Source organism: Podarcis erhardii, assembly GCF_964252035.2.
Source record: "Podarcis erhardii genome assembly, chromosome: 10".
In the NCBI taxonomy this organism is placed as follows: Eukaryota; Metazoa; Chordata; class Lepidosauria; order Squamata; family Lacertidae; genus Podarcis; species Podarcis erhardii.
In genome coordinates, this window is record NC_138500.1 from 3607843 (window position 1) to 3623251 (window position 15409).

At 44.1% G+C, this 15409-nt stretch overlaps 1 protein-coding gene across 3 annotated transcripts in view; it reads left to right on the forward strand.

Annotated features, from left to right (window-relative positions):
- LOC309351912 (uncharacterized protein) overlaps nucleotides 1–15409 on the forward strand; it is a gene marked incomplete at its 3' end in the record, with an annotated part of 80929 nt that overhangs the window by 31367 nt on the left and 34153 nt on the right. For all 3 annotated transcript variants that reach the window (XM_081880107.1, XM_081880108.1, XM_081880106.1), the window contains exon 2: nucleotides 12274–12418. The remainder of the gene's footprint in view (nucleotides 1–12273; nucleotides 12419–15409) is intronic.

Here is a 15409-nt window from a genome sequence, read left to right on the forward strand (position 1 = left end):
TTATTTCCACTCCCTTGATGTCTGTGGCTGCTCGGATGCGGATTGCTAAGGGTTCCAGAGCCAGGATAAATAAGAAGGGAGACAGTGGGCATCCTTGTTTCGTGCCTCTTTGGATAGCTATAGTATTAGAATCCATATTGTTAATTCTGCATTTTGCTGAGGCTTGGGAGTATATTTGTTTGAGGATTTGTAGGAAGTTGGGGCCAAATTTCATGTTAGTTAGTACTGCTAATATGTATTTCCACTCTAAGCAATCAAAGGCTTTGAGGATGTCTAGGGACATAATTGTCAATGGGAGTTTTGTTGCCTTGCTGTGTTCGATCAGGTTCAGTAGTTTCCTGATGGGGTCTGTTATATTGCGGCCAGGGACAAAGCCAGTCTGGTCTGGGGCTATTAACTTGTGTAGGAAGATTTTTAGGCGGTTGGCCAAGATTGATGTGAATATCTTGTAGTCTTGGTTTATTAATGAGATTGGGCGGTATGATTCTACTTTGAGGCTGTCTTTTAGTGGTTTTGGGATGGAGACTATTTTGGAGTGGGTCCAGGTTTTGGGGATGAGGCCCCCTTTTATGATGTCGTTGAATAGGCGGGTCATGTAGGGCATCAAGGGTTCTTTGAATTTCCTATAGAATTCTGCTGTGAAGCCGTCTGGGCCTGGGGCTTTGTGTGGTTTCAGGTTTTTGAGGACCACATCTATTTCCTGTGGGGTGATAGGGCTGTCCATGAATTCCTGTTCCTCATCAGTTAGGGTAGGCATGGTCAGTCCTGCTAGAAATGTTCTGATTTCCTTCTCTGGTGGGTTATGGGAGGTGTATAGGTTGGAGTAGAATTCTGCAAATTCTGAGGTTATTTCTTCAGGGGAGGATGTTATGCTGCCGTCTTTTTTGGTGATGCAGTGTATTCTTGTTTTGAGTGCTTTTTTCCTACATCTATTTGCTAGTAATCTGGAGTTTTTCCCTCCATATTCATAGAAACGTTGTTTAGAATATAGAATGCTGATCATTGTTTTGTTAATTTCTAGGGAGTCTAGTTCTCTCCTTTTTTGTTCTATAAGTTTGAGGAGTTTTTTAGATCCTGTTTGTTTGTAGCGTGTTGAGAGGGCTGTGATGTCTTGTTCTATTTTGCTAATTTTTGAGGAGGTTTGTTTTTTAAGGAATGTGTTCTCTTTTATGCAAGCTCCTCTGGTGACCGCTTTCATTGTGTCCCATAGGAGGGGGGTTGTTATATTGTCTACATCGTTTTCCTTGAAGTAATTTTGGAGGGTTTTTGTGAGACTCTCTCTAATTTGTTTGTTTGTAGTTAGGATGGGACTGAAGGACCATGATGGGGTGGTTTGTGTTCCTTCTCCTATTTTAACAATGACTTCTACTGGGGCGTGATCTGTGATTTTAATGTTACCGATGTTTGTTGATTCCACTGAGGGGATCAGACCCTGTGTGAGTAGAATGCTGTCCAGTCTGGACACTGTATCATGACGTCCCGATTGGAATGTATGGCTGATGTCTCCCGGGTTTTGCTCACTCCAAATGTCGTAGAGACCCCTGTTTTTTAGCATTTTTAGTAACTTGTAAGAGTTCCTAGTTGTTGGGGGTTTCCTTCGGAGGAAGGTTGCCCATGGGGCTGTAGGGTGGATATCTTTCAGGGATATACCTTTCATATTTAGATTGAGGTCCCCTCCTAGGATTGCTTCCCCTTCAGAGAAGGAGAGGAATTTGTTTAGTGTCTTCTGGAAGAATTCTAATTGTTTCGCGTTTGGGGCATATATGGAGCCAATTGTCAGTTTGATTTTACCATCTAGTGTCCCTTTAGCGAAAATGAATCTGCCTTTTTTGTCCCTGAGGACTGTTGTGGCAGTGAAGTTCAGGTCTCTACTGAGTATTATGGCTACACCACGAGCTTTCCCTGAGCCTCGTGCAACCCACTGCTGACTGAAGCGGGGGTCGCTCAGGAGTTTGCTGCCTTTGGGTGGGTTGTGTATTTCTTGTAGGAAGGTGATGTGTGGTTTCATGGTGTTTATGTATGAGGTGATGCGTTTTCTTTTGATGGGGTTTCCCAGCCCCCTCACGTTTAATGTAATTGCTTTTAGGTTAGCCATCTTGCTTATCTATTATGTGGGGCGATTCCCTGCCAACCCGTTCGGGTTGTCTTGTGTCTCTCTCTTCGTGTTGTTTAAAGAACCAGTGGGGTTGCGCTGACCTAGGGTGTGGTGGGTGGGGGGCTAATGGGATTAGAGTAAGATTTGGGTTAAAGAGTAGGGGGTAAGTTGTAGAGAGTTTCCTATATGTAGTCATATAGGTGTTTGTTTGGGGTATTTTGGGCCATCTGGCATTTAGCCGGTTGGTCCTAGGTCTCAGCTGGTGTGGAAGGCCGTGTTCAAGGACAGGCCGTCCCCCCTGTTGTTTGCGAGAGGGGGAGATCAGTGAGACAGTGTGAAGTGACTTTGTAACGTCGCTGTCAAGTATAAGGTTCATGAGCAATGTTGCCAATGTTATGAGCAACATTGTTGGTGTGTTGGGGTGTGGGTGTGGGTGCTGGTACGCTCTGGTGCCACCATAGTGCTGGTTGGGTATCAGATTTTAGCCTGATTGTGGGTTGTGTTATTGAGGTTGGAGGAGTTGTTTTTCCCTTAGTATGGAGTATGGGAATGTTGAAGGTGTGGGTGGTGGGGAATGTGGTTGAGGTCGTCTGGGCTGGTGTTGGGGTGGGGATTTCTGTGGGGGTGTGGGGCTGGGGGGATGTTGATGGTGTTAACTAAATCTATGTTTTTGGGGGGGAGGGGGAACGGGGGGGGGGAATCACCAGTCCTTCAGTTTCTGGCTTCATTCAGCTGCGGTTGTTGTTGTTGTAGGGTTGTCCATCTGCGATGAATTGGTTTGGTTAATCTTGGTCTGGTTTCTTGTGTCGTATGGCCGGCGGGGTGGTTCTGAGCATGATGCTTGTCTGTATTGGTTTGCGTTGTTGTGCTGCTTCTGTTGTTTCCTTTTCTTCTTCTCTACCGTCGTCCAGTTGTTTGCTGTTGTTTCCTCGTGGTTGGGGCTGTCACTTGGTGGGTTTGTCGGTTGCCATTCCGGTGGGAGGTCGAGTTCAAGGTTCTTTAGTAGTTGTAGGGCCTCAGATATGTTGGTGGCCGTGTGTTGTGTTGTATTAGTTGTTACAATTAGGCGGAAGGGGAAGCCCCATCGGTATTTGATCCCGGCTTGTTGGAGACGCTGGGTGAATGGGCGCAGGCTTTTCCTCCGGTTTAGGGTATCCTGGGATAGGTCCTGTAGGGCCAGAATGGGGGTTTCTCCATATCGAAGGTTGGTTGAGTTTCTGAGGTTGTTCCATACCTCTTCCTTCTTTTTGTAGCGCGTGAAGCATACAATGATGTCTCTTGGGGGGGCGCTGGGTTTTGGCATGGGTTTTAGGGCTCTGTGAGCCCTCTCCAAGTCATCTGCCTCAAGTTTCAGGCCTGGGATTGTGTTTTTCAGCCAGCGTATAATTAGGTCTGCTGGGCTTTTCTCCTCTGTTTTTTCAGGAAAGTTGCGGAAGCGGATGTTACAGCGTCTATTGCGATCTTCAAGGTCGGCTTGCTTAATTTTCATCTCTCTGTGTTCTGCTTCCATTTGGTTTACCAGTTCGTCCAGTTTCTTGTTCACACGTGCGTTCTCCTCCCAGTGGCGTAGCGTGGGGGGTGCAGGGGGGGCCGGCCGCACCGGGCGCAACATCTGGGGTTAGGGCAAATCCACGGGTTAGGGGGCGCAAATCCACGGGTTAGGGGGCGCAAATTACTTGCCTTGCCCCGGGTGCTGACAACCCACGCTACGCCACTGTCTCCTCCCGGTATTGCTCTATTATTCTTTCTTGCATTTGGTTTTTGTTCTCTAGAGCTTCCACTTTGGAGGTTAGATTGTTGATTAGTGCCTGCATGGGAGCCATTGTGGCCTTCAGTGTTTCTTCTAATCGTGCTTCTAATCTTGCTTCCATTTCCCTCAGATCTCGTTTTGTTACTGGGTGGTCGTCATCTTGAAGGGGAGTTATGGTATTGGCATTGTTTGCCATCTCCCTGGTTGGTGTCATCTCAGTCTCCCTAATGGTTTTGGTTTGAGGTTGGCTTGGCATCCTCTTGGAGTAGGGCGTGTGGTGGTTAGGAGTTGTGGCAGTGGTGATTCCTGGGTATTGTTGGGTTGCTGGGCTGATCAGGCGTTGCCGGTGGCTTTTACAGAGCGTTTGGATTAGGTGGTCATTTGTGTCACTTCTAGCCTGTGTTTTAAGAACTTGTCTAGAGTTTCTGTGGTTGCCTCAGCGTTGCCGCCAAAGCGGGGGGGGGGGCAGGTAAGTAGAGATGGGTAGACTAACGGACAGACAGTTCATATAAGGGGGAGGTGTTAGCAGGTAGAGATGCAAGAGATTAGAGGGGTGGGGCCAGGGAAAATATGTGTTTAGGAGGGGGTTGTATATACCCAAAAAGGGTATTGGGGTCCGGTTAAGGTGGAGGTTGGGGTTGGGGGTGCGCTCAGAAACAGAGACAGACAAATAGGCTATATGTAAAGGGTGGAGGGAGAAAAAGGAAGAAGAAGAAAGAAAGAAGAGGGGGGAGACGGGGGGGGAGAGGGGAGATTGGAGTAAAAGAGAAGAGAGAGAGAGAGAGAGAGAGAAAGAGAGTTGAAAGAGGAGAGATAGTACAGTAATATCTGCGGTATTAGATTGCCGCAGTAGTTTTAGCTATAGTATGAGGGGGGCAAAGTAGGATATGGTGATATGAATGTGTGTATGTGTTTCCTTTAGGGGAAGGGGGGGGATGGAGAGAGGGAGGAGGAAGAGAAAAGGAGAGGGGGAGGGGGAAGGGTGGGAAAAGGAGGGAGAAGAAAAGAGGGGGAGAGAAGGGAGGGGGAGGGAGGGTGACCTGTGGCAATGGTATGGGGGGGAAAGTCTTATTTTAAAAGAGGGGGTGGGGGGAAAGGGCTCCCCCCTCAAAAACAAGCTGACGAACAGGCTAAAAAGGGGGAGTTGATTTTAAAAAATAAAGGGGATAGAGAACAAAATTGGGGATGGAGAAAGGTGGGATAAAAGGAATAAATAAAATAAAGGGGGTGAAGGGAGAGAGAGGAGAGAAAAAAGGGAGAGAAAAATAAACGGGGGGGGAAGTATCAATAGCAATAGCAGTGATATGGAGGAAATTTTTGTTTAAAAAGAGAGTGGTGGTCGTGGATGGGGGTGAAAGATCCCCCCCTCAAGAACAAGCTAACAAATAGAATAGAAATAGAAATAGAATAGAGAGGGGGGGGTTGTGTTTTTTTTTTTAAATATATATATATATAAAGAAACCTATTTCCCCCTAATTATTATTATTATTTTCTGTTTGAAAAAAGTAAGGGTGGCTGCTGCAGCAGTGGCCCCTCTTTTAAAAAGAAAAATGATCAAAGTAGGTATATGGGGGGGGGGGAATAAAAAAAAAGGACTTTTTTAAAACAAAAAAAGGGAGAGGGGGAGGAAGGGGTTAAAAAAGGATATTTTTTTTAAAAAAGGGGGGGGACAGAGGGTAGTTTCTTCCTTTCTGCGATCTCCTTTGTCATGCGGTTTTCCTCTGTTTTCCGGAGGGGTAGGCTCCCTTCGGCTCAGCCACGTGTTTTTTCGGAGCCTGTTTTTTCCGAGCCGTGCTCACCTACCTCTCCTCTTCTTTCCCGTCGGCAGAGATGGGGGGCAGCAGCGGTAAAGTTGGGGCTCTTTTTTCTTTCTTTCCTTTTCTCCTTCTTTCCCCCTTTTCTCTTCTTTTTCTCCCTCTCTGCGTTGGCTGCACTGTCCTCCTGGTTTTGGAGCTCTTCTTAGCTGTTGGGGGGGGTGGTCGGGTGCCTTTCCGGGTGCCTTTCCGGCTCAATCTCAGTCCTGGGGGGGTGTTTTGGCTCCTTTGATAGACCCCTGGGCACCCCCAATTCCTCTCTGCTGGCAGTGCTGGCGGCAGCAGTCCTGGGAGTCCGGGAGTCGGCCAGACAGAGCCTTTTACTCTGGCTGGCTTCAGGAGCTCTTTTCTGCTGTTGCAGCCGCCATGCTGCCTCCGGAAGTTCCACCAGCTCCCTAATCATGTTTAACAAAACCTCAAGGACCGATATAAAGAGCAATGGAGAAATTGGGCAGCCTTCTTGTGTCCCTTTCTCAATCTTAAACTCTTCTGTCACTACATTGTTCACAATTAATTTTGCCTTTTGTTCTGAATAAATTGCACCTATACCATTCTCAAAACCTTGACCTACCCCCATCCTCTGTAGATTCTTCTTCATAAAACTCCAAGAAATGTTGTCAAAGGCTTTCTCTGCATCCACAAATATCAAGACTGCCTTAGTACTGATATTCACTTGTAGTTTTTCTAGAATATTATTTATATTCCTCATGTTGTCAGACAAATATCTGCCCAGGAGAAAGCCCTCTTGGTCTTTATGAATTTCTTCTACTAACACCTTTTTAAATCTTTTAGCCAAAATATCTGCAAAAATTTTGTAGTCCACATTAAGCAACGATATGGGGCGGTAGTTCTTAAGCTATGTCTTTTCAGTCTCTGTTTTTGGTATAAGTGTAATGTAAGCTTCCTTCCACGACTCTGGTGCCTTTCTCCCTTCCAATATTTCATTGCAGACTTCCTTCAATGGTTGTATTAACCATTCTTTCAAAGATCTGTAATATCTTGAAGTCAAACCATCTGGTCCTGGAGATTTACCTGATTGCATGTTCTGGATGGCCCCTTCCACCTCCTGATCCATTATTTTGTAATTCAACATTAGCTGTTTTTCCTGAGAGATTTTGTGTAGTCCATTTATTTTCAAAAATCGATCAATGTCCATTTCTTTCTGCTTCTCCTGTGTATAAAGTTGTTTGAAATACCTCTGAAAACACTTCCTAATCTCCACTGGGTTCTGTATATTCTTTCCTTCCACTTCCAAATTCGTAATAGTATTGAGTTTTGGTCTTTTTTTCATTTGCCAGGCCAACAATTTCCCACACTTTTTTTTTTTAAAAGAAATTTTTATTAAGAGTTTTTTTTTATAACAATAGAGAAGAAAAACAGCACAGCAAAAAGCAAACAGAAAAAGAAAAACAAACATAAATTTTCGCATCGTGTAATAACCAACTTTTCTTCATTTTTGGACTTCCTCACGTCTCTCGCTCCTACTTTCCAAATTTATAAAACTTTAACCAGCAATTTATCACCTTATTTCCGTTCTTATTGTACACTTTTCCAATATTTTGTCCCTAACTTTGAATATTTTTATCTAGGTCTTAAATATCTAATCTTACCATAATATTTATTCAAAATTTATTTTTCTCATAAAATTCGCTCATTTTCACAGTCTTTTCACCAAATTTTATGGTGCCCTGTTATTTTCAAATCCCTCATCCTTCTTAGCACTCATATAATTTACAGTGTTTTTGTAGGTAGTCCTTGAATTTCTTCCAGTCCTCTTCCACTGCTTCCTCTCCCAGGTCTCAGATTCTGCCAGTCATTTCTGCTAGCTCCATATAGTCCATCAGTTGCATCTGCCATTCTTCCAGCGTGGGCAAATCTTGAGTTTTCCAATATTTAGCGACAAGTATCCTTGCAGCTGTTGTCGCATACATGAAAAATGTTTGATCATTCTTTAACACCCTCTGGCCAACAATGCCCAAAAGGAAGGCCTCTGGTTTCTTGGGGAAGATATACTTAAATACCTTTTTCAGCTCGTTATATATCATTTCCCAGAAGGCCTTAACCCTGGGGCAAGTCCACCAGAGGTGAAAGAACGTTCCTTCAGTTTCTTTACATTTCCAACACTTATTATCTGACAGGTGATATATTTTTGCTAGCTTGACTGGGGTCATGTACCACCTGTATATCATTTTCATAATGTTTTCTTTCAAGGCATTACATGCCGTAAACTTCATACCGGTGGTCCATAACTTTTCCCAGTCAGCAAACATAATATTATACCCAATGTCCTGTGCCCACTTTATCATAGCTGATTTAACCGTTTCATCCTGTGTATTCCACCTCAGCAACAAGTTATACATTCTTGAAAGTACCTTAGTCTTAGGTTCTAACAGTTCTGTTTCCACCTGGAATCCTAACTTTTAAACAATTTTCCACACTTATTTGCCGATTCAAATGTCTTTTGCCTCATCTGTTTAATCTTCCATTCTATTTCCTGATTCATCAGCTTTGTATATTATACTTGGTATAACTTTACCTCTTTCAGGATCTCCTGTGACTTTGGTTTTGCTCTCAGTTTCTTCTCTCCTTCCTTTATTTTCCCCAGGATTTTATCCTTTTTTTCATTCTGAGTTCTCTTCTTAATTGCATTCTGTTGTATTAAGAATCCTCTCATAACCACTTTGCTTGCGCCCCAAATTACTATTTTTTCCACTGTAGTATTCATGTTTATCTCGAAATAGTGTCTTAGAGTTTTGGGGGCCTTCTTGGTCACCTCTTCATTCCTGAACAACGTATCGTTCATCCTCCATCTAAAGGAACCAATTGGCTCAATTTCATTTCCATCTTCACAGCATTATGGTCAGAGCAAGTTTTGGGGGAAATCTCCACTTTGCTGATCTTCGGAGCCAATCCCCTGGTTACCCAGATTTGGTCAATTCTTGTCCATGTCATTTTAGCCTCAGAAAAGAAAGTTCCCTCTCTTCCCAGAGGGTTCTTCATTCTCCAAATGTCAACTAAGTCCATATTTTCAGTCATGTCAAAAAAGGTTTTTGGTAGTCTACCATCTTTGGTGACTACCTATCTCTGTGCCTTGTCCATATTTGTAGACACCACTCCATTCATATCTCCCATCAAGATCATATTATAATCCGTGTAATCCATCAGAGTCTCGTGTAGCTTCTTAAAGAACTCCGATTTTCCTTCATTTGGTGCATAAATACCTACAATCAGAAATTTATCTCCCTGTAATTGAATTTCAATTGCAACAAATCTTCCTTGGTCATCTTTAGATATGAATTTCAGTGATAGGCTCTCCTTTGCATAAAGAACCACTCCTCTTTTTTTAACTTTATCTGATGAGATAAATTCTTGGCCCCATCTTTTATTACACAGTATCTTCCTGTGTAGCCTTATCACATGTGTTTCTTGTAAATAAATCAAGTCCAAATGTTCTTTTTTCAATAAATGAAAGACTCTCCGCCTTTTTCTGGAGAATTTAATCCATTCACATTCCAGCTCGAAACCTGCAACGCCATCATGTAATTACTCTGATATTCCTCCAACTGCACCCAATGCTTGCTCTTCTTCTGTTAGTGGTGGTGGTGACACGTTCACGGGGAGATCCAATCCAAAAGATAATGCTGATATATCCAATATTCCCCTGTTTGGTGATCTTCTATCCGATGCTCTTTGCTCTAGTCCTCTATCTGATGATCTTCTATCCGATGCTCTTGGCTCTTTTCCAAGTCCCTTCTGCAGATCTTCTTCGTATTTATACAAAAACTTTACTTTATCTTCTACTGATCTTATTTTTATTTTCCTTCCTTTGAAACTGAAGGATAGACCTTGGGGAAATTCCCACCTAAAGATGATTTTATTCCTTCTCAGCAGGGCAACAATATCTCTGTAGTTAGGCCTAAGATCCAAAAGATATTTTGGGACATCTTTAGAAATTTCCACTCTTGACTGTTGTACTTCTAGGTTCTTCTGATAGTGCCAACCCAAGATTCTCTCTCTTCTTTAGTTTGAAGGGTGATCAAGCAGTCCCTTATTCTATTCTTCTCTTTTTCCCCTCCTCTTCCAAGTCTGAAGGCCCTCACAATTCTAAACTCTTCTTGACCCAAGTCCAAGTCCCAAAAGTCAGCAAATTCCTGTGTGAGAAAGTCTGTCAAGCTTTCCTTCTCCCATTCAGGTAGGGCTCTGATCCTCAGATTCGTCTGTTTTTCTTTAAGTTCAATCATAGCAAGCGTCAGCTTATGTTCATCAAGTTGCCTCTGTAGGGCTGGGACTCTCTCTCTCTCCAGTTGTGTTACTTTACATTCAGCAGCAACAGCTTTCTCCCTGGCTTCCTCCGCAGTCTGCCGTATCAAAGTAGATTCCTGTATCAATTTCTGGATGGTTTCTGTATTGATATTTACCTTTTGTCCCAGATTATTTATACTTTCTGTATTTAAGTCGATTTTACTAGATGCAGCATCCACTTTAATAGTTGCAGCACCCACTTTCGCATTTGTCGCGTCTGCTTTGTTGTTAAGCTGTTCCAGTGAATCATTTATTGTATTTAATGCAATCGCTAAGGCCTCTTCTGTCGACATTCCTCTTGGTTTTGAGTGTACTGGTGCAGAAGCAGCAGAAGAAGAAGCAGGAAGGCCTGATGTTGAGCCTCTCCTGGGTTGCTGCCAAGTTCTCCCAGACCTTAATGTTTTTTCAGCAGTTGACTGGTCTGTTTTTCCCTTTCCATTTGCCATAACACTTAAAAGATTCAAGGTCAATCCCAGAGTCTCACAATTTTTTATCTTGCAGCTGGAAATTCCCCTAGCCCAGCTCTTGTAAAGCAACCAGTTTCAGAGGCTTCCACTAGGGGGAAACAGTTTCTATTTATATTAGTCAGTAATGTCCTCTTTTAAGCACAGTTCAAACAATCCAAAGTTAATTTCAGTTTTCAGTTACTTTTACTCCTTTTTAAAAGCAGCCGGAGACAGTAGAAACGATGTATTTCTCTTATTTAGCTAGCTGTCAATGAACGTTCTAAACGCTGTCAATGAACATTCCAAAAGACGTCAGTCCTGCTAGCAGCCCGTCTCCAGGGTCAGAGCAGTGGTATTTTAGCTTTCTTCGCTCTCTCCTGCAGGCATACTCAGTCCACAACTCCCCCCCCTCTTCTCCTGCCTCCAAGGGGGGGTTTAATGTTCTTTACCGATGGAAATTTAGTCCTTTACAAAAGGCTTTCCAAGACTTCAGCTTGCAGCCTCATTGCTTCAGTCTATTTACAAAAGGGGAAGGCGGACTTCCTGTATTAAACCTCCCCGTTACGATATCAAATTAAACGTTTAAAAATCCAGTTCTCCCGCTTCAGCTCTACTCACGGGTAATTACTTTAAAGTCAAATTGTCCACAATAAAAAGTCAGCGCTCTCCGGCAACAGCTATGTGGCTTTGCTCCGTGGAAGAAGACGATTCAAAGCACCACGCCGCTCACCCCACGTCGCTCCGGACCCCTGAAACCGGGTTTCCCTGTGAGTAGGGTGTTGGGATTCGCAGGATACTGGATAAGTCTGCAGGCTTCAACAGGATGATGCAATACTCTGCTGGGTCAGAGTGACTCAGCAGGAGTGTGATTAGTGTGATTGGCTATCACCTGTTTTAAAAGGAAAGCCTGTTTAACAGTGGGTGTGGTGGTTGTGCTGTAGTTTGGTGGTGCTGTGGTGGAGAGTATTCGTTTGTAAGTACTCTGTATGGACTGTTTCTTTTGTAAATGCCTGTATATAGCTCACATTAAAAAAGACTGCACTGGAAAAACCTGGAACTCTTAGTGTTTCGCTGAAAGCGCTGCGTGGAATACGCGACATAGGGGAGGCGCAAAGGGTGCCCGCCGAATCCCACACTCACAGGCTTCTCCCGCCTGTGATTTTTTGCGGGTCTCTGCCTTCGCCGTGGCGGCCAGACCCAGATTCCCACGGGGCAAATTCCTCCCGATCAGAGGAATTCCGCCATTACTGGAGGCACCAACCTGGAAGTTTCCCCCAACACCACTTCCTGGACATGGCCCAGGAGGAAGGAGGGGAACCACTGCACAGCTGTGCCCCCAGCTCCCCTAGAGGGTCCAGTAGGACACCATGGCCAAAGGTCTCCAAAGCCGCTGAGAGATCCAGCAGAACCAGAAAAGAGCTTTTTTCCCCTTGGTCTCTAGCCCATCGGAGATCATCAAGCAGCGCAACCAGGGCAGTTTCCGTCCCATGATGAGGTCTGAATCCCAATTGGAAGGATAATGGTGGCAGAAGCTTTCCTGGTCCTTCACCTCCAAAAGCTCCAGGCCCAAGACTTTCATTAGCTTTCAAGGGGCCATCGGAGTTGCTGGAAGGAGGTGTGCAGGACACCATCCAACCATCTTACAGAGTCCATTCTAGATTTGTGTAGGTTTCCCCCCATAGCCTTCTCTTCTCCTGAAGATAACTCACAAGGCAGTGAAGGTTTAGGATCAGAGCTTTCCTTCTCGATGGGCTTCCTTCCCCGGTTAACAATCACATCTGCCCTTCACTTTCCTCTGCAGCATGGGCGGAATCTGCCTTCTTGACTGTGGGATTCACTGTTGTTCTCCTCCTCTCCATCCACCAGGGTCTGCCTTCACCTGCACCAGAATTCCCCAACCCACCAAGCGTTTGAGACCCATCAGGTATCCTCACCTGGTTTAGCCGGCCCGTTGAAGCTGTTGCTTGGATCGCTGCCTCTGTTGCATTCTGGCAGCTTCTGGAAGCCACAGGTGAGAGCTGAGTGCAGGGTGGGGACCAATGGTGGAAAAATTACCCCACAAGGTGAACTACATGTCGCCCACCAAAGGTACTACCGCTCCCCTAACACCCCAAGCCATCCTATAATTATAATATTTAAGACAGATCAGGAATAAATTTATTTCTCAAGAAACAACATAACTTCAGGCTGTTAATGAATCAATACTACATATTCAAGGATGAAGTTTCCATTAAGTACAGTTATCTATTTGCCTATAGTATTCAGATTTGTAAGTGTCATTTTAGGATAGTCCTGATTCAGGAGAAAGGCACAAGATCAGGCTGCACCTCATTATTATAAGGAGCAATGGGGGTGGGTTTTTCCGTCTGGGATTCCCATGCGCCAGCTGCTTTCCTTCTGCTTCTCCTTCTCTTTCCATGCAATGCAAGGCATCTAGACGGAGGTCCATCTCCAACAACAGGAGCTTCCCTGAGCACCCATTCAGCTGACCCCAAGCACCAAGCCTTGTCACTAGTTCTCTGACTAACCCAGACCACAGTCCCTGGAAAAGGCCTAGGTCTCTCTTGACCTCCTGGCGCCAATGGGACTGTGCAGGTGATTCATTAAGAGACAGAGGTGGATGGAGGATTATGATGCAGAGGATGGGAAATGTCCAAAGGAACAATGAACCAGAGAAACAGATGGCCTTTTCATGGACAGAGAGCAGCTGCCTTTCCTTGTGAGGAAAAAATTGGTTTGAAAAGTCTGTATTCCTTAATCATGCTGCTTTATCATGCTGCTGATTGAGGATTATGAAAGGTTGCTGATGCATTACTATCATTTGATGACATTGCATTTCCATTTCCTAAAAATTTGGAACATGGGTAGGATGCGGGGAAATGTAGGAGATGTTGAAATATGAGGTGGTCTAATGGCATCTGATGTGCTCTCTTTTCCTTTGTTCTCTTCCTTGAAACCCAAACAGGATTTCCTTTCTTCCAACTCTGAAGAAGGTGAAGGAGAAGACAGTCAAAACTTCAGGGGATCGGGCACCTTCAGTTTAATGAGGAAGAGAAATTAAAATGTGTCAAATGTGGGATATGCTTCACTGAATGAGCATACATAGCTCACATCAACGACCTCCAACAGGAAAAACCTTTTAAATGTATGGAGTGCGGAAAGAGCTTCAGTTTCAATGGAAGCCTTAGAACTCATCAACGGACTCACACAGGTGAAAAACCTTATAAATGCATGGAGTGCGGAAAGAGCTTCCGTCAGAGTGGACACCTTAAACAGCACAAACGGACTCACACGGGTGAAAAACCTTTTAAATGCTCAGAGTGTGGAAAGAGCTTCAGTCAGAGTGGACACTTCAATATTCATGTACAAACTCACACAGGGGAGAAACCATATAAATGTATGGAGTGCGGAAAGAGCTTTACTGATAATGGAAGGCTTAGAACACACCAACGGACTCACACAGGTGAGAAACCATATAAATGCATGGAGTGCGGAAAGAGCTTCCGTCAGAGTGGACACCTTAAATGGCACAAACGGACTCACACAGGGGAGAAACCATATAAATGTATGGCGTGCGGAATGAGCTTTACTGCTAATGGAACGCTTAGAACACATCAACAGACTCACACAGGGGAAAAAGCATTTAAATGTATGGAGTGCGGAAAGTGCTTCAGTTTCAATGGAAGCCTCAGAACACATCAACGGACTCACACAGGGGAGAAACCATTTAAATGTATGGAGTGCGGAAAGAGCTTCAGTCAGAGTGGACACCTCAATATTCATCTACAAACTCACACAGGGGAGAAACCATATAAATGTATGGAGTGCGGAAAGAGCTTCAGTGAAAATGGAAAACTTAGAATGCATCAACGGACTCACTCAGGTGAAAAACCTTTTAAATGTATGGAGTGCGGAAAGAGCTTCAGTCACAATGTGTCCCTTAGATGTCATCAACGGACTCACACAGGGGAGAAACCATTTAAATGTATGGAGTGCGGAAAGAGCTTCAGTCAGAGTGGACACCTCAATATTCATCTACAAACTCACACAGGGGAGAAACCATATAAATGTATGGAGTGCGGAAAGAGCTTCAGTGAAAATGGAAAACTTAGAATGCATCAACGGACTCACTCAGGTGAAAAACCTTTTAAATGCATGGAGTGCGGAAAGAGCTTCAGTCACAATGTGTCCCTTAGATATCATCAACGGACTCACACAGGGGAGAAACCATTTAAATGTATGGAGTGCGGAAAGAGCTTCAGTCAGAGTAGACACCTCAATATTCATCTACAAACTCACACAGGGGAAAAACCATATAAATGTATGGAATGCGGAAAGAGCTTTAGTGAAAATGGAAAACTTAGAAAGCATCAACGGACTCACACAGGGGAAAAACCATTTAAATGTATGGAGTGCGGAAAGAGCTTTACTGATAATGGAAAGCTTAGAACACATCAACAGACTCACACAGGGGAGAAACCATTTAAATGTATGGAGTGTGGAAAGTGCTTCAGTCAGAATGGAAGCCTTAGAAGACATCAACGGACTCACACAGGTGAAAAACCTTATAAATGCATGGAGTGCGGAAAGAGCTTTAGTGAAAATGGAAAACTTAGAATACATCAACGGACTCACACAGGTGAAAAACCTTATAAATGCATGGAGTGCGGAATGAGCTTTACTGATAATGGAAGGCTTAGAACACATCAACAGACTCACACAGGGGGAAAAGCATTTAAATGTATGGAGTGCGGAAAGTGCTTCAGTTTCAATGGACACCTTAGAAGACATCATCGGACTCACACAGGGGAGAAACCATTTAAATGTATGGAGTGCGGAAAGAGCTTCAGTCAGAGTAGACACCTCAATATTCATCTACAAACTCACACAGGGGAGAAACCATATAAATGTATGGAGTGTGGAAAGAGCTTTACTGATAATGGAAGGCTTAGAACACATCAACAGACTCACACAGGGGAGAAACCATTTAAATGTATGGAGT